The sequence below is a fragment of the Trachypithecus francoisi genome, unplaced genomic scaffold (genome assembly GCF_009764315.1).
Source record: "Trachypithecus francoisi isolate TF-2019V2 unplaced genomic scaffold, Tfra_2.0 Lachesis_group13, whole genome shotgun sequence".
NCBI classification, from domain to species: domain Eukaryota; kingdom Metazoa; phylum Chordata; class Mammalia; order Primates; family Cercopithecidae; genus Trachypithecus; species Trachypithecus francoisi.
In genome coordinates, this window is record NW_022681458.1 from 110319502 (window position 1) to 110343679 (window position 24178).

Here is a 24178-nt window from a genome sequence, read left to right on the forward strand (position 1 = left end):
ATTTGCAAGTGCACACAAAATGTTGCTGTGATTTCAAGGATCCCTTCCTCCTACTCCAAGCTGAGAAGCTAGTATATATCTAAAAGGAGTTGCACCCAAGACAATCTATCTAGGAAAAATGTCAGCCAGGTGTATATATCACAGTAAAAGTAATTAAGCAATGTAAGACACAACCAGTATTCATATATTCATGAATCATCAAGCTCTGAAGCTGACTCGAAACAGGTGGGTAAGCAATTTGGTAGGACTGTGCTGGCACTTCAAACTTTTCCTCCAGGTCTCCAGCTATTCCAGTGGAAATATCCAGATGGAGGCGATTCTCTGTCTTTTTCGGACCTGAAAGAAGCCAAGCTCTCAAAAATGTGAATCAATGGGATTATTTACGCATGTATAACTGGAATCCACTCCAAGATGCCAATTTCGCTGCAGAAGAGATACTCTTGCTCCCCACCCCCTCCTTTCTTTTTGACAGTCAGTTAATAAAGACTCAACAATAAGCAGCTGCCAGTGATGTCATTTGGGACTTTGTCCACGGAGCTTGTATTTACAAGCTCGGAGCAACGAGGGAGCCGCAGCGCAGGGAGCAAGTCTCCGCAAACTTGCTCCGTATTCACGGCAGGACTTCCCAGCCGCTGTGGATGTTCAGGAAAACCGAGTCTGTTCTCTTAGCGTGGTCTTTGAATGCTTCAGAAATAAACAGAGGATAACCAACCGCGGGAGGAAATTTTTAGCTGGAGAGAGTTGTTGCAGTTCCTGTGTCTGTCTCCAGGACTGTGATATGTGTTGACTGAAGATCTAACTAAAAGTAAGACTGTTGAGATTGTTTTTTTTCAAACTCTTGTAACAGTTTTTCTTATTTATACAGCTTGTTTTCCTTCTAAAGTGAGATGATGATGTTTACATATTTCTCCAGGCTCTTTCGGCTGTCACAGCAAGTATGGGTTTGTTCTAAGTAACTATAGGGCCCTAAAGTGGACTGGAATGAGGGGTAGAGGACCCCTTGTCTCTGAGAACAAACACCAGGATGCAGATGATAAGGAGATACTGAAGGGTAATCCTCATTTGCCTCCGCAGGGAGGTCCGGTTTGGTTTTTCATTTGTTTTATTTTTGTTTTTTGAAGAAATACCAACCCACCAAAAAATTATTAGGTTGATCTAGAAAGTTTAGCAGACAGCTGTGAAGGCTGTTTTTTCATGAACTGGTATGCTGCAGGGAGAAAGCCACTTTTTGTCTCTGATTCTTTCTGTGGTTTATAGATTTCTAGTATGTGCATGTTAATGTTTATGGTCTCTCATCCCCTCCTACCTATACCCTCTCCCCAAACACACACACACACACACACACACACACACATAGGCTCATTCATCCTCAGGAATGTGTATGTATCAAAAAATATTTTGAAATTGAAACTGCTTCTATTTGGATTCTTTTCGCATTGAGTATCTGGAGAAATATTCAGTGTTCTGACTTGTCTTCTGAGTTGGAACCCAAGTTAATGTACTACTGAAAAAGGCAAACTTTGACACTCAGCTAGTTTGGTATACAAAATCCACATGGTCTCTTTTGCCTGCCTCAGGGCTCTTTAAAACTCTCCAGATACTCTCTGGGATTTAAATAGGAAGAGTGAGCTTCACGTGTCCCGCCAACCTGGACAGGAACCTCTTATCCCACCTGCACCCGCTGGCCCCTGGGATATGCTCTGTTGCCACCTGGGAGTTCTGCTTAAGAGCCCTGTGAAAGATTGTCTTTCTGTCCTTCAAGCTACCAGCTATGCTGCTCAGTGCCCGCAGTTCAGCCTCTCGCAACCAGTAGCAAATCCCGGCTGATTCCTGCCCTCTAGACCTGACAGCCTGCTGCACGGATTGGCAAGAAGTGGCTGTTAGCCTGTTAGCTCCGCACGTGAACACCATGACTCACTCAGGAACCTGGCTTGCTCCTGAATTCAGCTGCTCTGTCACCAGCCCAGAAACATGGTGACAGCCTTCACTGCCTTTTCCTTGTCTCTAGTCTCAGAATTGTGAGAAGCCAGTGTCAAAAGGCCTCAAAATATTTGACTGTTTTCCATGGAGTCCTAAGGTGGGTAACATCCTGCCTCTTCGTCAGCTCCACTTTTTCCATCAGAGCACATTAGGCTTAGATACATTTTATATATTAGAGCTCAGTACTCTTTGCAATTCTTTGCTTTAAGAGATTTGCTGCTAAAACAGATTTCAAATTATTCATGAAAGTTTATCCTTTTACAGAAGAAAAATTGAGGCACAAGGAAGAGAAGTGATTTGTCCAAGAGCACCCAGTAAGACGGTGGTAAAGCTACAACTAGAAATTGAGCCTCCCGTGTTCATTCCAGCACGTGTCCCGCTTCTCAAGTTCTTAAAGATTGAAAAAGACATGGGGCACGTACGTGGTTCCTATGCCTTCTCGTAGGAACAGGGCTATGTGCAGGTGTGCAGGTGAAGGTGGTCTGGCAAAGAGAGAACATTCTCATTTTGTCTTTGGCTTTCATTACATTTCTTAATGTGTCTGTTCCTCATTGTTTTCACTAGCAAACCAAAGAGAACTCTGTGATTATTTTACAGTGAATGGCCTAAAGGCAAATGGGGCAGTCTCAGCAGCTGAAATAGTTCAGAAGGCATTTCGCACTGGGTACAGGCTGGGATACCTGAGGTGATTCCCAACTCTGATACTCAGTGTTTCTGCTTTACTTCCAAGTCTCAGACTTCTTCTTATGGGCCACAGCTTGCTTTGCTTTTCCTCTTTAGGGCCCCTCTTTCCAGTGGAACCTTCTCTTCACCTTTTCATTGATTCCTCCTTCCCACTTCATTCTCTCGCTGCAGCCTGGACCTCAGTTTCCAGTATCCAGCTGACTCCCCAAACTTAACACCGTGCATGACACTGACCTTAGGGAATGACTTGTTGAGGAGACGGATGAATACTGCTCACTGAATGCCTTCATTTCCACTTGACTCCTGCCCTGTGCCTACCCCTTTCCCACAGTGGCATCTGTGAGCCTTGCTTCACTCTGGAGTCCCAGCTTTGCCTGTGCTCCTCCCTCAGCGGGTGTCTCCCTCCCCACTTAAGAGAGAAGATTGCGGTCCTGCATTCTGAAGTCCTTCCACATTCCTTGGTTTTATCTGACAGTGTCCCCTGCCCTGTCTCCCCCTTACTTCTCTCAGATGAAGAAATGGTCACACCCCATGGTATTCTATGTAAACTCTGTTGGGATGCTTACACTTCATAGCTCCATTTTAAAAGCATTTCTTTACCTTCTGCTGCTGCCACTAGATTCTAGTGAATTTGAGATAGGGCCGCTGCCAAATTTGAGTTGCCATATTTGTAATCTTAAGTATAATTTGTAATCTCAGCACCTGCCACACAATGAGTTCTCAATAAATGAAAAAAATGTGTGGATGCATGGTTGATGGGCACAATAACAACAGATTTAAAATGTTTTCTTCCAACAGCAATCGTTATTGAGTGGTTACTGTACACTTCCAAACTCTGCTCATGCTATCTTATTATGATCATTGTATTCATTGTCCAAGCAAAAACACTGATGCTCAGAAAGGTTAAGTAATGTGCACAAGTCACATGGATGAGTAAGAGGTGGAGGCAGGATTTGAACCCACAGCACATACTCTTTTTTTATTTTGAGATGGAGTTTCACTCTTGTTGCCTAGGCTGGAGTGCAATGGCATGATCTCCACTCACTGCAACCTCTGCCTCTCAGGTTCAAGTGATTCTCCTGCCTCAGCCTCCTGAGTAGCTGTGATTAGAGGCACACGCCACCACACCCAACTAATTCTTGTATTTTTAGTAGAGATGGGGTTTCACCATGTTCGCCAGGTTGGTCTCAAACTCCTGACCGCAAATGATCCACCCGCCTCCGCCTCCCAAACTACTGGGATTACAGGTGTGAGCCACCGTACCCAACCCCACAGCGCATACTCTAAACCTTTCATTTTACTGCTCTCTGGATATGGAGGCCTCGTGAGCCTCACATTCATCTACAGTGATGTTTTGGTCATTCACATCTGCCCCTGACTGGCTGCACTGGCAGAGTAGAATAGCAGATTAATACTTCTAAGTGCCAGCCAGTCAAACTGGTAGTTTTCTAGTCTTTCTGAAGTGTCTAATGCCTATGTCCAGTCCTTTGATGTTTTTGTTCTTCTTTTAATCTCAGATCTGAATTTTTTTTTTTTTTTTTTTTTTTTTGAGATGGAGTCTCACTCTGTTGCCAGGCTGGAGTGCAGTGGCATTATCTTAGCTCACTGCAACCTCTGACTCCCTGGTTCAAGCTCTTCTGCCTCAGCTTCCCGAGTCGCTGGGATTACAGGCACACGCCACCATGCCCAGCTAATTTTTGTATTTTTAGTAGAGACAGGGTTTCACCCTGTTGGCCAGGATGGTGTCAATATCCTGACCTCGTGATCTGCCCACCTTGACTGCCCAAAGTGCTGGGATTACAGGCATGAGCCACCACGCCCGGCCAGACCTGAATCTTTTTGTGGAGTAGCCCAAGTTTATGGTTAAACATCAAGATTATTTACATTCTTGGTTTGGGTCTTGGTAGGCCTAGTAAAGTTTGGTCAAGAGTGTAATCCAGGGATTAGATACAAAGAAAAAATTGGAAATAATAGTTGGCCATTTGGTTGATCCCTAAAAATGGTTACCTAAGGAAATAGTAGTATTTTGTGAAAGTGGATTTAAATAGCCAGAAGGGTTTAGTCTGAACACTCTGGCAAGTCATGGACCCAGTTAAACACAAAGTACCTTATAGCCTTATTTTTCTCCAGTTCTCTAACTCTACAAGGTTTAATGCCTTTGGAATTTTGGATTCCCAATTGTCCTTCCTTTATAGATGAAATAATAAATCTCTCAGAAACATAGAACATTACCCACACGTTTACAATGCCCCAATACATACTTGTCTAATGAAGTGTATCGTGTCAGTTTGGAAGCCTCAATTACACAAGGTCCTTCCCCATAGTTACATAAATTAATCTTGGTATTTTCAGGGCAAGAAACCAGATCTCTCCTTTTAGAAATCAACTTTACTGAGTTAGTGATTCCTTTGAGGAGAATTTGGATGCATTGTAGAAGCCCAATGGACTGAGTTCAAGAGAAAAGAGGAAAGTCCCAAAGCCCATTTTGGAGCATAAGCTGGGAATAATAACATGGCAGATACATATTACAGTGTTGAAAGAAGAGCTGTTAGTTCTGAAATGCGGGAACAAGTGTTACTGTCAAGATGCATGTCTGACAAACCGCTCCATAAAGGCGACTTGCTTCATTCGGCAAATCGAATCTAGAAACGTAGAACTGATCCAGCCAGCCCAAAAGGCATTTCTCAAATGGTTTCCATTGTCATTGCTAACTGGTTTTGTAGCAACTTAAAAAGTCAAAGTAATACATGCTCATAAATTAGAAAATCAAGTAGTAAAATGTTTCTATTTCTATGTGTATATATATATGTGAATATTAGTACTAAACAATAGCTCTAACATGCTCATATATATATAAACATTGAGTATATGTCTCTATATACGTGTATATGTGTGTGTGTGTCTGTGTGTATATATGTATATAATCTTACAATCTCTTGGGCCACCCTCTCTACCCCATTTCTGAGGTTTTTTTTCTTCCGAGGCAACCCTTTTCTTTTAGCTGTTTTTATGTAATATTTCTAAATCATATGTTTCGGTATGTATGTCAAAGTACTACTTCCTTATTATTATGGTAGATTATAATGTATCTTTTTGTACCTCCCAGAACATCCCTATTCTTCAATATAATTATATCGCAGTTTTAATTAAATGTACAGTGCTTATTTTTGTCTTGATTACAAATGTTGTTTACATTGAGTCAAATCATTATGATCACATCTTTATGTTAACATTTTTTCCTAAAGTTATTTCCTCATTTTTAAAATTTGCTTAGTTTTCTAAGACCCTATAGCTGAAGTTTCCAGTTGCTCCAACAGCCCTTTGACAAATGTGTCAAATATAATCTCCTTTTAAAACATTCATCTTCTGTGAATAGTTATATTCTCAAGTCACCATGTTCTTTTTTTGTCAGTTGCCAAGGAGGAGAAGTTAATTATTAGTAGTGCCATATCAGAAACAATTTAAAATGCCTGCCTCCAGTGTTTCTTTTATTCTTATTATAGCCAATTACTCATATTTGGGTAAATAGAAATGATCTGGTTTATTGTAGTTGGTAAATAGCAATCATGATTTGGTTTTATAGTCTCACGAATACTCAATGCATTTCAATGTGAAAAATATCCTTCCTTTCTGAGCACCTTTGACATCTAGTATAGCTTCATCAGAGGAAAGCAAATGATACGTCATGTGATGTTATTTTATGAATCACTAAATGAATGCTCAAAATGACATTTATTTCTTTCCTTCCTGATTTTCTCCCCACTTATTCTTTCAGCCCAGAATTATAGAATCAGGAATGTGAGACACTTTGTTATTGAGAGTAGTTAAAATAGTTTACTTAAAATAATATGAAACGTTGCCTTTAGAGATGGTGTTCATGGAGACTGCCAGTAGAGGGCCTTGTTAAACTAAGTAAAATTTCACATGTAAGCCAATTGCCAACAGTTACAGCCACCCTGTTAAAGAAGCTCTTGTTTCTAGGATTCCTGATTGATAGCAGTAAAACTGTGAAAATGATTGTTTTAAAGTGCATCATATTTCTTTCTATAAGGAAAAATTAGATGTCTTAACTTTTCATTTCCATTGTTTTCTGAAGAGGAAATTGGAGAATTCGAATAGATCATTAATAAACCATCAACCGAACCAGGGCTGTGGAGGCCTAGTCATAAAATCTTTCTAGGACATTTATTTTGGAGTTGGGACCCTGGGCTCTGAGCCTTTGGGGAACCCAGTATTGACTGTTGGAGAGAGATGACGGCTCTCCTGACCTAGGCACAATTTATACTTGCTGCCTGCATTTCGGTGAGCCTTACTCTCAACAAAAGTGGGTTTTCTATTCTATGCAGCTGGACAAGAATCTTCTCACTCTATGGTAAGACCTCACTTTGGACACAGCAAAGAGAAGCTAGACCCTGAGAGCTGAGAGTATGTCATGTTCTCCATCACACCCACTTTCTAGTCAAGGAAACAGTGGTGGGGAGGAACAGGGTAGTGCAGAGCCGTTCTCTTCCTACTTGCTGGCTTGTTTCTAGCTCCTCTTACCTATCTCTCCTTCTGGGGAAGGTTCTCTTTTTCCCACTCTATTCTCCTGGGTACAACTTCTTCTCAACCTAAACAACACTTGCTGGGGAATGCTTTCTTGTGATACACTCGGGTAGCTCCATCTCTCTGTTTTTCATAGCACTTATCACCAGTATAATTAAATATATCATCAACTATTTGATAAGAACATCTCCCCATATAGGCTGTTAAGTTCCACAAAGGCAGAGCCTGTGTCTGTTTTGTTTGATATTGTAACCTTAGGACCTAGAACAGTGGCTGGCCCACAGTAGGTGTCCATCAAATATTTGGTGAATAGATGAATATACACAAGTTTTTGGATTTTTAAATTAGTACTTTCTATTCTCCATTTTTATACTCATGAGAACATTAATGTTTATACCTCATCTGATGACATTCAAATCTCATGACAGTCAAAATGCCTGTGGACTCAGGGCACAAAGGCATGGCATTGGGTTTTATACCTAACTTTCAATAAGTGAGTACCTCTTTATTCCCCATAGTACAAGAATCAGTATTCATGGCATTTGTCTAAGGGGGCTCTATAGGTATGAGAGCAAATGAATAAGAAAATAGGCAAGGATTTATTTTATTCTCTCATTGATGAAGACAAGAGGAGTGGGAACAGATAGATGTCCTGAGCTTAGTAATGTGCCTTTTTTGTTTCCTACGTTGGGCTGGAGATTTTCTAGAGCCCTGTATGCTGTGAAACATTCTTTTCCTGAGATACCATGGTACATTAGACCAGATTGGATCTTTGGAGTCAGTTAATGCAGACAGTATAATGGAAGGCATATAACTACAGCTCTTACCCATGTGGCATTTACCCTTGGATAGCCCTGGGTTCTGATCTCTGTTCTGATTCTACTGACTTTGGGAAAGTTACTTAACCTTGTCAGGCATGATTTCCCCATCTATAAATTGTAGTAATTTCAGCAGTAGCTGGGTGAGAGGCTCACGCTTATAATCTCATTGTCTTAGGCTGATGTGGGAGGATCACTTGAGGCCAGGAGTTCAAGACCAGCCTGGCCAACATAACAAGACTCCATCTCTAAAAAAAACAATTTAAAAAACTTAGTTGGGCATGGTGATGTGCACCTGTAGTCTCAACTACTCAGGAGGCTGAGACTGGAGGAGAACTTGAACCCAAGAGTTCCAGGTTGCAGTAAGCCCTGATTGCACCACTGCACTCCAAGCTGTGAGATTCTTAAAAAATCAACAGTGATTTAACCCAATGTTTATTAAATGTGTATGATGTGTCTGACCCCATTGTACCTTCTACTCATACTGTCTCATATAATTCTTACAACGGACCACTGACATAGACATTATTATTAATCTCATGTTTTAGATGCAAAAACCAAGGTACCGAGAGGTTAATCCGCTCCAGGTTACACAGTAATTATTTGAGCCACATATTTAGATTATATTACCTTCTTAGGGGGTCATTGTGAAGAATAAATGAGATAAGCTACCTCAAGTGCCTGTACCAAAATAGACTCACAATACATGTGAGTAGTATTAATACATTATTAATAATACTATTAATAATACATATTAATAATACTATTCTCATTCTTGGCTCTTATCATTGAGGACAATGTAGGCCGTTGTACGTCAGTGACTGTCTTAGGGCAATGAGAGAGGTGAGGACAGCACTGTGTGTACCAGGTTTAGAAAGTTGTTTAATCCTAATGTCAAATGTCAAGAGTTCCCTTTACTCAGTGTTTTGGCACAAATGAGTATTTGCCACTCCAAAACAACTACAGCGAAAAATGTCCACCCCCAGCCCCCTTCTGGGTCATGAGTGCTTTTATTATGTTCCCATCATATGGGCTTTTTTTTTTTTTTTTTTGCTCAGCACATTGCATCTGTTTATGTGATGCCCCTGGCTTTATCATCTCTGCATTTCGTTTGGTGAAATTGCCAAATTCTGTGGTCTTCTGTGTGTGTAGAACTGCTAATTTGAAGTAGAGTAGAAGCAGGTAATGGAGTCAAAAGGGTGTAGGGAGGGTCTGGCTTCTTCTATAGGGTCTTTATTCAATACCCTTTTTCTGCAGTCCTGGACCATCTTCCCTGGCTGCCGCCTTCCTCTTCCACACCTCTGTCTCTATTCCACCTTATTTCTCAATCTTCTTTCTTCATTCTTCCCTTTACACCACTTGCATCTCACCTCTCCTATTTTCTCCTCCCTTTTGCTCTTATTCTCCCTCCTCATCTTCATTTATCTCTGCTGCTCCTCCTTCTCTCCAGAGCAAAGAAGGGAACATGGTCAGTGTTTCTTGATGAACCACAGACCAGAGAAAAAGGAAACCATTTTAATGTTTTCCACCTCTCCATAATCTTCAAATGCCCTAGGACCTTATTATCATACTCATCTCATTAAACAAGGAACACATCCACATTACAGATCAAACGTAAGGGAGACCAAAAGGAGCAAGCAGCATGGTAGAGTGGAGAGTAATCTGAGCAGAGAAATTGAACAACTCTATTTGTAAAATCCTGCCACAAGCCAGCTAAGGGATATGGGATCAAGTGTTCCCACCTGCAAAGTGAAGGGGAGAAGATGAGATGATCCCAAGGCCTTTTCTGGTGCTGTGATCCTGTTATTCGTCGTCACACAATAATTGCAGCCTGATTCACAACACAGGCGATTATCAAAGCACCAAGAGGAAAGCCCCTCCCGCAGGGCGGTGGGCTCAGGGCTGGGCTGCATGCGAGGGCAGCCTGGGGACCCTGGCAGTGTCTGTGATCCCAGAAGTCCCATTTTCCCAAAGTGCGGAGGTGATTCGTCACTGCACAATGCTGTGTGTCCTCACAACAGATGTTAAAGGATCACCCTTGAAAGGGTGTTTCTCCAAAGCATCTAATTATAACGTCTACAGAAGATTAACAGATGTTATCATTGTCTTTCCCCTTTGATTAAATACTTTCTGCATGAACGGCTTTCTTAGATTTTCCTTCTATGTTTTGTATTATCTTATAAGGAACTGACACGTGTCTTCAATTTTGTAGAGATAGTTCCTCAACAGGCTTGGTAAGAATCTGCAGACTCATAATTTCTCTCTCTCTCTTTTGTTCATATGTCTTTTTCTACATAGAAAACCTGGGCAGGGGAGGGCTGTGCTTGTGTAGACTGAAGTATGGTTATAAAGGTGTCCCGGTGGCAGGAATATGAATGTAGCCAAGAGGCTGGCCTCTCTCTTTGCTATTTGTGGAGGTGACTGATGCTTATGAATGTTCTCTAGGAAAAGTTGTGCCAAATGGGAAAGGAAATTTCAGCAAACTGGGCACCAACCAAGCACTCCAGGTGCCAAGCGTGCAAATGAGTGTGTGTGCGGAGAGAAAAACCGCATTCTTGATGTGAATGTCTGTAGATTTCTCTGACGATATTTGGTTTGGAAAGACAAGCTATCAGCCAGGAGCCTTATCAACACCAAAAATATTATTTTCATTTCATTATTTAGAAGCTAGAATTCTCTCCATTGCTAGTTGTGTGGTTTGTATTCTGTTGCTCATTTATTTTACCTTCTATTGAGCTTATCAGAAAGAATGATGCCACTGACTACAGGAATAAGGCTTATTTCTCATGGTGTCATTGTCCAAATGAGTATGTTCCTTCTTGAGAAGAGAAAATTATAAGGAAGGATTTCAGACATTGGATGAATTTATGGACAGTGAAGATGAGAGGAACGGAAATAAGAAATACTCAGATCTTTTAGAGGGATCTGCTTAATAATAGTCTCTATCTCTCCATACCCAAACGTCTGAAACAGGCTCATAAATCAAGGCAAAGGTCACTCCTTAATCAGCCTGAGGGCAGAGAGCAAAATAAGCAAAATAAAATTTGGCTTCACTGAATAAATTAGCAGTAAACTTTGACTGAAACAAAAAAGAAAGATTCTTGAGTTGGTTTATCAAATAGGTCCTATGTAAATTCGGTCTCCACTTTCATCTTCACTTGCTAAGGAACAGAAGGGAAGATGAATATTGTCTTAGTGTACAGTCTACACTGAATACACATGCTACTAGAGAATCAAAGGGGAAAATATTTATCTTTATGGGTTTCATAACATATTGGGGAGAAGGAGTTAGCCCCACATGTGATTACTAAAGAATACTACACACCAATCAGTAGGATTAAGTTCCAAAAGAATGATCAGAGGTTTGACAAGTTAAAAGGTTTTTGTAAGTAGGTGACTAGACTCATGAACATTCTATAGTCCATATCATATTAGAAATGGCTAAAGAAATTAAATTTATTTGGGACATTTGGAAGAGGAAGATGTTTAACCTTTTTAAGTATAAAATACATACAGATAATTGCACCTAAGTATAAAGCTTGATAAATTTTTATAAACTGAATATACCCAATATACCCATCCATATCACTAATCCTCAAAACAAGAAATAGTACCAGCACCCTAGAAGCCTTCCTCAAATTCCCTTTCAGTCATATTCTCTAAGGTAATCACCATACTGACTTCCAGTGGCTTAGATTAATTTGGCTTTTTGTGTACTTTATCTAATTGGAATCACACAGTATGTGTAATTTTGTGTCTGGCTTCTTTCCTTCAAATTATGTTTGTGTGATTTATCCATATTGCTGTGTTTAATTATAATTTTATGCACATTGTTGCATACTATTCCATTGTGTGACTGTGCCACCATATATACTTCCTACTCTGGATGGGCATTTGGATATTTTCCAGTTTGGGACCATTACACATAGTTCTATTATGAATATGCTGGTACATGTCTCTCATGTCTCTTGGTAAACAAATATACACACATATGTTGAGTGTGCTTGTGTAATTGCTACACATAGCAATAATGGAGTATCTAAGATCTAATGCTCAACAGTCTTCCAAGGAGATTGTACCAATTTATATTCCCAGGAACAATATATGAAAGGAAGTGTGGTATTTTAATTTACTCAAGAAAGCAGCACTATGACTAAGAATGGAATTAAAGAGAAGTCATTGTGGTCTAATATTAGGAAGAACTCCTGTTCATTTAGAAATAAGGTGAGAACTTATGAAAAAGGTTCTTGTCCCTAGAAGTCCTCAGACAATGCTGGAATGGTCTTCATTGCAAAGGCAGGTGAGCTGGAGGATTCCAAGATCTTTTTGATCTGTAAACCTTGTATATACAACATAGTGAGCTCCAGGGAAATTTGAGGATGAAAGAAAGTGAAGAGGACATTGTGGTAGACCAGATAGTCAGATTGTAGAAGACCAGACTTAAATAAGCCAGAGCAATTACACAGACAATGCTGACTCTGTGAGTAGAGGAGAGCCATTCAAGGAAGGGAGACAGTCGTGGAATTGAGTGAGGTCATAAAGAGAGATAATATGTTAGTTGGGGGAAGAAAGAAGAGCATTTTGCATGCAAAAGCAGGTTCATTATAGAGTCTGAATGGAACACAGGATGAAGCAGTTCATGCTACCGAATGCTCAGAACCAATTATGAGAATTGTAAAGCAAAGCAGAGATGTTTGATCAGCTCTGACAGAGATCAAGTGATGCCCTAAGACAACCTTTCTGCAAGACTCATTGGTAGCTATGTAGTGCTTCAACTTCTACTCTCATCTCCTCCACACCTGGATCCCTCTGACTCGTAACTTCAGTTCACGTGTGATTTCAGTTTCCCCCCTTTCCCTGGAACAACTCCTGGTACCTCTTCACAGCTGATTTCTTTTATAGGAACTCCAATCACCAGCCCATGGTACCTGATATTGACCAAGCAACCCGATGAGCTCGGTTCTCCTCATTGCCAATTTCCCATTTTATCAACAGAGTCAATATATCCCATCCTTGGCAACGAGTTATTTTGGATCAAATTCCATCTAACTTTATTTTGTATCTTTCACTTTATTTTGATGCTGTATTTCATGATTTCTAATAAAGACATGAGAAATATATTGTATAAGTCAGTGCTAGGAACTGATCAAAGAGTGCTAAGAAATCACTGGGTCCTAACTCCTTTGTACTTCAACTTCCGGGAAGCTCAGAGCCAAATTGACATGTGTAATTACCAATGTTTTGTTGGTTCATATATCTTACCTTTGCAACCTTTTTCTCTCCTCTTTACTTTGTACTTTGTGTCAAAGCAGAATTTTAAGATGGAATCTAAGATCCAGGTCCCCATTGTACAATTCCTTCCCCCTGAGTGGGGATAGAATCTGAGAATATGGCAGGTATCAATTTTGTGATTAGATTGTATTATATGGCAATTGTGGAAGGACTTTTGTAGGTATAATTAAGGTCCCTAATCAGTTGACTTTGAGTGAAGAAAAACAGGAGATTTTCTTGGGTGTGCCTGACCTAATCGGGCAAGCTCCTTAAAAGATTGTCTGGAGGTCAGAAACTGGAAGCCTCAGAGATTCTGCTGGCCTCGAAGAAGCAAGTTATCATGAGCTTTACAGCCACAGGTGAGGAAATAAACTCTGCCCCAAACCACGTGAGCTTGGGAGAGGACCCAGAGCCTCAGATGAGACCCCAGGCACTTGAGATCTGATACTTGACACATTGATTTTAGCCTTGTGAGAGCTGAGTAGAGGGTCCAGCTAAGCTCTGCTCAGATTCCTGGTTCATAGACACTGTGAGATAATAAATGTGTATTATTCTAAGCCACTAAATTTGTGGTAACTTGTTACACAGCAATAGATAATAAATACATTTTGCCATCTCTGTTTCTGCGTATATCTCATTTACTGTGTGTATAGCCTCTTTAATTATTTTGGGATTTGATCAAAATTGAGTGGGTTGAGCAATAAATTAGTGTCCTAAGTCCCCTTACTGCTGCTCCAGGATGACTAGGGATGGTGCTGTCTCCTTCATGGCCTCAGGCTCCTTCCTGCTTCTGTGATTTGGCTCCAGCCCACACTTCTACTTGGAATGTCTTCTGTCCTCGTCTCCACCTATTTAAACTCCATCTAAACTTAGAGGCCCCACTTCAGATCCACAACCACCCTCATTCCTGGAATCTGATTTTTTGAGTTTCCCCTCCCCCGCCCCACCCCGTATTTCTGAATCCCTGCTGTTGTGGTTACCAAGTTTGGGCTGACAACATGATATTCACTTCAGGGAGGTTTTTAAAAATGCAGATTCCCAGTATTTCTTCCCCGCATGCCTGCCCCAGGAATTCAGGTTCATTTTGGAGTTTTTGAAAGCCTTTAATAAGTGACGCTTCTGGACAGCTAGGTTTGGCAACTCATTGCTCTGCCGTATTCACACCAGTCAGCTCTGCATAGAGCTCCCAGTGTGATTTACTGTCTGTGCTTAAGGTTTTCAAAACTTATAGTCCACCTTTAGCCTGGACAGCATATTGTATATTTCTTTATTTATCTTGACCCTAGTTTTATTATTTTCCCACTTACATCCTTCCCATTTATTTTTTATTTATTTTATCATTTGGTTTTTGTGTGTATTTTTTTTAAGTAATCACAGATCCTTTGGGGGAATGGGTTGGAAATGAGTTCATAAACAGAAAAAGAATGTACTCTAATACTTTAATGTGCATGAATCTTGTTTCCCTGACAACAGTAAAATTTTGTGAAATTTGGGCTCTGACTTCTACTTGCTTCTTGCCCTCATGATACCTTGGACAATTTGAGCATACAGCCACAGTGTTCAGAAAACTAAAGATTGATGGTTAGACTGATAAGAAAGGGATCTTGTTCTGTAAAAATAGTGTCCTTCATCTGCTTTCTTTCCCCGTCCTGGCTTGCCCCACCCACTTCTCAATCTTTTGAAGCATTGGACAAAGAATTGCTTTTTTTCCTAGACCCAAGCGTTCCAGGTTAGCACAATGCCTAGATAGGGTTTTAGAATTAATGGGAGGGCTCATTGTGTCTCTCAGAGTGTTTCATGTGCCTAAAATGGCTTTACACTGAGTGGTGTTGTTTTTGGTTTTGTTTTTGTTTTTGCCTGCTGGTGCTGGGAACAGCCACATTCTAGGCACAGGATGGGGGAATCCCTCAATCATTGAGCACTGCCCTTTCCTCTTCCAAAGCCCCACTGAATGAGCCACATTCAGGATAACCATGCCCTTATGTCAAAGCACACATCGCATGACATCTCTTGAAACTCTATAGCGCAGCTTGTATATCTGGTAAGTGGGGTATACATGAGCAGGGTGGCAGGTTTATCACACAGAGTTGAAGAATGCTCCAGAGAAGTTCTACAGAGGCAGTCATTGTGGAAAATCTGATAAATTGTACTCTTCTAAATACTCCTTTTAAGGTTTGAAAATATATAATCTCTTGGGCAATAATGAGTTTCCTGACTCTTTCTCTCTCTCCTGTCCGTTCTGCAAATCTTTTCACTCAGATACTCCTCAGTGGGGGCACTTTTTCACCTTTGGCTTTCTCTTGGATGCACTTCACTGTATCTGAAGATCTGAGCTCAGCCAGTTGGGCATGGTTGAGATGTGTTCTGAGTTCGTGTGTTTGTGTGTTTGTGTGTGTGTGTGCTTACACATGCAAGGCGGGGTGCGTGTATGCATATAAGCACATGCGTTTGTGTTTCAGCATTTCTGGTTTTGCCCTTTCAGTTAGACAAAACCAGAATGTTATTTTGTTCAGGCCCAGATTTCCAAATTAAACTAATCAAATTTAGTACCATAACAAACCAAAATAATTTCAGGGCATTTTTAGCAAACAGTATCAATCTCCTACAAAAACAACAGTACTTTCCTGATGACGAGGTTTGTGTATCATTTTCTCCAATGTCATTGGGGTTGTGCTTAAGTCATTATATATCTTTTATCATTATAAAAGATTAGTGTTTGGACTATTGAATCCTGCCTCTCCCGTCCCCGCTTCTGTGCTATCTTCCTGTAAGGTACAAAATTCTCACATGTAACTCCAAAATGTTTCAATTTTGTTTCTTAGGTCAGGTAGATATATAATTAGTGAGTGCCAATGAAAGCAATATAACAAGGTAGATTGTTAGAACTTGCATCTAGTAGTGGGTGCTAGGTGTGGTAGCCAGAGGTAGATTCGACTTGGAGCCTCCCCTTGTGGGATGGCAGAGCCCACAGGCCGATATGCAACCTATCAAACTCTGCATCATGATGCTGATCAATTGAAACAAATATGTATATTTTTAGAGGTCATACCTGTCTTTCAGTTTCCATCATCTCCTTCACTCTCTGTCTTGGACTGTGGCTTCCTAAATCTGTGCCAGCTGTGAGCAGAGGGAAGTAAAGGACCAAACGCGTCGACCAGCTTCCGCTAGCTAGGTGCACCGTGTAAATTTGGTCACCCAGCTTGGCTATTTCTGCATCTCCTGCCACTTTGACTTCAAGTAGAACTAGGCAGGAGATCTTGCCAAGAATAGCATGAGCAAAAGGTTTAATATTCTAAAAGAGATAATGAAGAAAAACAGATGAAGAAAAAACTGATTGTAGCTTGAGATTGTCCACACTAGCTGCCTCTGATATTTGGTTCTAAATCTCTTTCCTTTTGAGTGTCCCTCCCAGTGCCTGATCAGGACTTTTCATAAGCCCTTGTTTTGTAAGGACCCAAAGGAGTTTTGTCTTCCTGCATGCCTTAAACAGACTTTCAAAACAATGGAGAACTACCCTTAAGATGAGGCTGTGAATAGCATGGGGTCATGGGAATTCTGGGTTAATGATATTGATCAGAGTGGCTTGCAAATGAATGATTCTGTAGGCAGGGGAGACTTTAATTGAGAAGTGAATTTGATTCTGAAGGCTGATAGTTACATTTCTGGGAAGTTGTCGGCATCATTCTCTGCCTTTCTGAACTGAAAGTATAAGCAATCATTGGGATAGAAAAGGAAGGAGACAGTGATTTAGATTAATAGAAATTTGGTTGTATTCGAAAGGAAAGGGCACCTTTAGCTATTTATCCTAGAAAACAGCTCATCCATTTGTGTGAAGAGGCATGCACAAGAATGCACACGGCAGTAGCATCTGCAGTAGTGATAAGTTATTTGCCATTGAAGTGCCCATCAACAGGGAAGGAAAGAATCAAACAAATAATACTCCATTCACACCGTGGAGCCCGAGTCATCACTAAAGAACTGAAGAAGAGCTAATTGTATCTTGACATGGAAAGACACCTGTGACATATTATTAAGTGGGGAAAAAACCAAATTGTCAAGAAATATGTAAAATAGGGTATCATTTATGTTTATTAAAAAGCTTACATATTAAATATGTACATGTATTTTCCATGTAGGTTTCTACATAATTTTAACTTTTTACTTTAAGAAGATATTCATGATTACTTTTGAAAAATAATGATATTGTCTGTGTTTGTATATGCACAGGTATATTTGTATATATTTTAATAAGAGAATATTCTGAAGGACTATTTCATGGAATAATGGAAAAGAGATTTATTTTTTTCCAAATAAGTAACCTGAGGTAACCAAAGGTAATATAAAAGAGGAATGAAATCTCAGTTTTTCTCTGGGTGCATCAGTTTCCAGACATGGCAATTTTAATTTAAGATACAAATCAAAGCTGTTAAGATACAAATCATCAGCTATTTCTAAGTAGGCATGAAGCAGCAGAAGTTATTTGCAAAGAAATCCATTGCTCAGGAGTTTAACTTTATTTCAAACAAGATAAGCTTGTTCTAGATATTCAGTACTGGGATACAGATAATCAGATAAATGAGCTGTGGCTTCTGTCCTTGAGGGGAAGCAATCTAGTGGGAAAGACAGACAAGCAAACATCTACCATTTACTTGTGAGTCCACACTGCAATACTCCAAGACTGAATGAAGGACTCCAGAGGGAATCACGTTGTAGACACACAAAGGAAGAAGCAAGTGTTGATTGTTTTTAGGGAAATAAAGAAATAGTTTTCATAAGGAGCATGTGAGGCTGACTTTCTAGACCCCAAATTTGGTAGATTTTGTAGGTCTTTTGGTAGACCTTCATTTCCCAGGGGAAATAAAGATGGAGAGGGCTGAAGGCCTGGGGCCATAGTGATGGTCAATAGAGTAGAGGTTTTGGTGCTGAAGAAAAGTTCATTCATGAAACTTAGAAGTAATAATATGAGACTGAAATAATGCTATTGAATGTGAATCTTCCAGTGACCTACAAAAAGAGGCAATTTTGTCTGGTTACTTTGAATACCTAACATTTCTTGGACACTTACTTGGTACTGTGCTAAGTACCTTGTATTAGTCCAGTCTGCATTGCTATAAAGGAATATGGGAGGCTGGGTAATTTATAAAGAAAAGACGTTTAATTGGGTCACGGTTCTGCTGGTTGTACAAACATGGTGCCAGCATCGGCTTGACTTCTGGTGAAGCCTCAGGAGCTTACAATCATGGTGGAAGGCAAAGGGGGAGCCAGCATATCCCATGGCGAGAGAGCGAACAGGAGGGAGAGGGAGAAGGTGCCAGGCTCTTTTAAACAAGCAGATCTCACGTTAATTCATAGAGTGAGAACTCACTCATTACTGCAAGGACAGTACTGAGCCATTTATCAGTAATCCCCCCTTTTGACCCAAATACCTCCCACTAGGTACCCCCCCTACAACATTGGAGGTCACATTTCAACATGAGATTTGGAGGGAACAAAACATTTAAACGATATCATATTTCATATGAATGATCTCATTTAATCCTTACAGCAATCCTACAAGGTAAATAGTATTATGATCCTACCCATGGTATAGGTAGTATTGTTATTTCCATTTTTTAAATAAGTAAAGTAGAGATCAGAGAAGCTAACCAACTTAAGCGATTTTATATCACCACACCCAAATAGCTCCTAAAACTCCTGATTTTATCCATATGCCAATACTGCACCAGAAGTAGAAGACCTTCAGGTTTTATTGTGAAGGGAGTACCAGAAGTACAGTCTGCAGAGCTTAAGAATTTCCAGGAGATAACAAGAACATAATACATAGCTATTCAGATGGACCTCTCCAATGGTGATGGGATGAAGATCACAGTGTAAAAGATGCCAAAATAGTCTGTGCAAACATTGGAGCCACTGCTGGTTATGTGAGCAGAGAGGAAAGGAGGACTGCGATTTCACTGCCACTGAAATATGGTGGCATGTTCTGAGGTTTGCTACTTGAAGGCTAAGGAAGGGTTAAAACTGGATGGCGTGGAATGACAAGGTCGTGGTGGAGGACATTAGCAATCTCTCCCCCTTTACCTGAAGCAGATGATCATGGATTTTCCCAAAGTTAAGTTACTATAATTTGGAAACCACCTACATGTCCAATAAGGAGTAGCTAAAACACATGATAGGATTATAGGACATCCAATGAATGAGATACTGTGCAGTCCTCAAATATGGTACTGTGGAAGAATACTTAATAGCATTAAATTATACTTACTACATAGCTGTAGGTGGAGAATTACGGAGTGTGCATTCCCATTTTTGTAAGTGTATTGTCATAGACATTTGTCAGTTCATGACTGCTTGTGATCTTACGAACAGCTTTTCTATGTTTAGGGACATCCCCGTGTTATAACCATCTCCTCTCCAACATTGAAACCAGAACTCAAATTTTCAGCCTCACAGCTGGGATGCAGGCGTATGATCTGAGCTCCACCAACCAGATGTACCAAGTGAGAGAATTCAGTCCTGAAGTGAGTCAAGTGTGCAAACAATCCCTGTGCAAACCCTTCCATTTTACTGAACAGGTGGGGACATTTTATTGAGGGAGTTCATGGGAGAAACTGACTGGGTTTTGGAGGTAGCAGTAGTAGCAGCTTCCTCCTCAGCCTAGTTTTGCAAAGTGGTTTGGGGCATTGTTTATGGCCACTTAGTCCTCAGCCTAGCTCCCAGCCCTCTCTATTTTGTGAAAGATCTGACACTTTAAAAAATAATCTCCTTTATAAACTTCTTAGTCAACATTATGTAGTTACAGCCCAATGTTAACACTAATATTTTTGTTTTACACTTTTTCTTGTTTTTTTTTTTTTTTTTGCAAACATTTATTCAACAAAAAAATTATTAAACTGTCTAACATTGCTGAGAACTCAGCCAAGTCCTAAAGGAGCAAAGAGGCTTATGATGCTTTCTTTGCCTCCAGTCCACGTATTATGTATACAGTCAGGAATGTTTCTTTAAATAATCTTGGCAAGGATTTTTCTAAAGGCTGTATGAGCATATAATGAGTTTGAAGGATCGTGATGTAATTACCATATATTGCATAAAATGTATTTAAATTATTGTAGCCATCTTTGATTCAATTTTATTACTAAATTCGGCTATTTTCTCTGTGAATGTTGCTCTCATCTTTCGTTCTCATTTATGTAGTTCCCTACTTTAGTTGAATCCTCTTACTTTTCTCTTTTCCATTTAAAATATTATTGTGATTTTAAATTCACCATATTATTATATTTTTTCAATTAAAAGTTTTAACAAAGTAGGAAAGACAATGAGACAAAAGTTCATGAAGTTACCTTCAAATGGATTGAATTTTTATGTTTTTTTATTTCTACCCCTCTGCTTGGATTGGATTTGATAATATTGTTATTTGTTTAGTTGTTATGTTACAATTTGTGGCATGCTTATTAATTGTAATGTATATAAATACAAAATACATATATATTTATAACAAAGAATAAGATTTATTTGGTATCTTTATATCCCTTAAAAATAAAACTAAGACCTTATCATGTTTTGCTTACCCATTGAACCCCACTGTGATTTTTTTTCTTTTTTTTTTTTTTTTGAGACAGAGTCTTGTATTATCACCCAGGCTGGAGTGCAGTAGCCGATCTCGGCTTGCTGCACCTCTGCCTCCCGTGTTTAAGAGATTTTCATGCCTCAGCCTCCTGAGTAACTGGAATTACAGGTGCACACCACCACACCTGGCTAATCTTTGTATTTTTAGCAGAGATGGTGTTTCACCATGTTGGCCAGGCTGGACTCGAACTGAATGACCTCAGGTGATCTGCCTGCCTTGGCCTCCTGAAGTGCTGGCATTATAGGCATGAGCCACAATGCCTGACCTTCAATTGCTATTTTTTAATGGCCAATAGACAACTAGATTTATAAATATGTTTGGTCCATGTCTTTGCTTACTGCAATCTCCTATATTCTACTCCTTTTCTCTCGTTTTTTGCTAAAGCTTATCCTTCAGTATTTTAGTCAGTGTCTGGGGAAGGTAAAAACGTGTGTTTTTAGTAAGTTTTTAAAAAGTTTTTATTTTTCTCTCATTCTTGGATTATGTTTTAGCTCAATTTGAAATTCTAAGTTCACAGTTATTTGCCCTAAACACTTTGATTACATCATTGTCTTGTGCTCATTCATTGATCTTTGCTAACTAGAAATATCCTGGTAGTCTAGTTCTCTAAAAGGATTTCATTTTATGTCATTTTAAAAATGTCACTCATAACTTTTAGGATTTTGTCTTTAATTTGAGGTTTTTATGGTTTAATAGTATACATGTTGATATGCATAGTGTTTTTCTTTTTCTTTTCTCTTTCTTTTTCTTTTTTTTTTAGATGGAGTTTCACTCTCACCCAGGCTGGAGTGCAGTGGTGTGATCTCAGCTCACTGCAAGCTCTGCCTCCTGGGTTCAAGTAATTCTCCTGCCTCAGCCTCCTGAGTAGCTGGGACTATCAGGCGCCCGCCACCACACCCAGCTAACTTTTTATATTTTTAGTAGAGATGGGGTTTCACTGTGTTAGCCAGGATGGTCTCTATCTCCTGACCTCATGATCCGCCCACCTTGGCCTTCCAAAGTGCTAGGATTACAGGTGTGAGCCACCGTGCCTGGTCTGTGTAGTATTTTTCATACTGCACTTGTAGTCATAAGAGCACATGTTCTTCTGTTTTGAAAATTTCTCAGCCCTTATCTCTTAGGATGTTTCTTCTATGTTAGCCTATTTTCTCTTTTCAGAATTCCTTAGATACATTTTGGAGACTTTCAATGAATATTTTTTCTCTTCAACTTTTTTCTCTGTGTTTTATTCTAGGTGGTTTCATCAGTATAAGTTTTTAATTCATTAATTTTCCCTTTGATTGTCTTTTCTAGATTTTGTCTTATTGGCATTTTATTTCAGACCATAGTTTTTTTTTTCCTTAGATTTATAGTAGATCTTCTTCCTATACACTTGTTTTTGTTTCTTATTTGCCTGTTCTTGTATCACATTTCTCATCCTTTTTATGAATGGTATTCTATTGTATGTTTTGGGTTTTATTTCTTTTTAATGTCAGTTTTGGTTTTTCATTGTTTTCATTTCTTTGATGTTGAATTATCTGCATTTTTTATTTTGCTTGTCTTCTTAGTTTTTGTGTGCTTTGGAATTTCCATTTCATCTTGAATCGGAGTTTCCTCTCATCTCTGTGCACACTTCTCCTCACCTAGAGGATTTATGGATGCCTCTGGAAAGCTTACTAGACACCCCAACTAGAACTAGGTTTTATGAGTGGCTTGATGCATCTAACCTGTAATATAAAACTGGGTACATCTCAGATGAAGCTGAGCTATCAAGTGACTTGGTTCAAGTCCTTTCTCTCAGACAGTCTTTCCTTCCACTACGCAGATCAACATCCTATGTAAGCTGTGACCCCAGGCAGCAATTAGTTTTCACAATCCTTCTTTCAAGATTGAGGGACTCATTCCCCAAACTATGTTTTCATGAAGTAAGCTGGATGGCCTTTGTCTCCAAACATTTATGGAAAGCTTTTGGTGCCCGATACATATTTGATGTCAAACTCTTTCCCATTTTTGTGTCCCTCTGGACACAGAAGTCAGCAGGTCCAAGACTTGAGTGTCCCCTTCCTTCTCTGAGCTCAGTTTTATTCTTGCTCACAGAAATGTTTATTTGTTCACAAATGCCAGGGAATTTACCTATAAAATGTACGTATCTAACTCAACTATTATTTTATAGAAGATTCTTACTTTGAAGACCATTTCTGCCATGGCTTGTCTTTAGAATCATCGTTATTCATTAGGCTAAAAAATACCTGCAAGTTAAATGTATTTTAATTTCCTCTGATTCTCCAAGTTTTTAAGAGCCACTCACCTAATTTGACTTCTCAAGTTTGAATTCGTATTGTATTTCCAAGGAAAAGACAAAGTAACCACAGTTTCTTTTATTTCTCTTCTGAGACAAGTAATTACATTTTATACCTTCAACAATGTTAACATAATTTTAAAAGGCAATAGTAGAGCAGTGCCTTCAAAAGGGTTTGCATGGAGTCACTTTAAAGTAAAATTAAAATTTGGCTTCATGACACAATGGTTTGTTTTGGCAGTCAATGGAAATTATTTCTTTAATGGAATAAAATGCAAATATTAAGCAACAAGCTTGAAATGATGAGGGTATTTATGTTTTGATCTCTTAACAACTGTGTTTTTCTGAGATTATAGGAATTAAATGCAGTTTGCCTGTTGATGGGTTGCATGCATTGTCAGCAAATGTGGGCAGCTAAGATATTGTTAGTTTTGTACGTTTAGGAAGTGTTTAATGAATGCTGGTGAAAGAAGATGGAAGTCTTATAATTTATTTTAAGTGATTCGATTGAGGAGGCTAAGCATCTCAACTTAAGTTTAATTCAAATGTACTGTATACAACCATGTGAGTCTTTTCATGACTTAAAAAAAGATATAAAAATAAAACTAGAAAATATATTACAGCTAAAGTAAAAATGCATCTTTTAAAGCAAAGAATAAAAAAGTTAGAATGAATGAAGGAAATATGAACTTGTTTTTCAATTTGAAGCTTAAAGGAGATACAATGCAATAAACAATCCAAACTGTAATTAAGAAAATACTCCCACTTACAATACAACAAAAAGAATAAAACATCTAGGAATAAATTTAGGAAATGAAGTAATAAGACTTGTACACTAAAACTTATAAAACGTTGAAAGAAATTAAAGAAGACTTGAATAAATGGAAAGACATTGAATTTTCATGGAACAGAAGACTTAGCTTTGTTAAGATGGCAGTGCTCCCCAGATTGATCTACAAACTCAATGCAACCTCCCAG

The 24178-nt window shown here is 39.3% G+C and overlaps 1 protein-coding gene across 1 annotated transcript in view; it reads left to right on the plus strand.

Annotated features, from left to right (window-relative positions):
- The first annotated feature begins 367 nt into the window (after positions 1-367).
- The window catches only part of NCKAP5 (NCK associated protein 5), an 881023-nt gene continuing 857212 nt past the window's right edge, over positions 368-24178 (plus strand). The window contains exon 1 of the mRNA XM_033231708.1: positions 368-805. The gene's annotated coding sequence lies outside the window, so the exon portion shown is untranslated. The remainder of the gene's footprint in view (positions 806-24178) is intronic.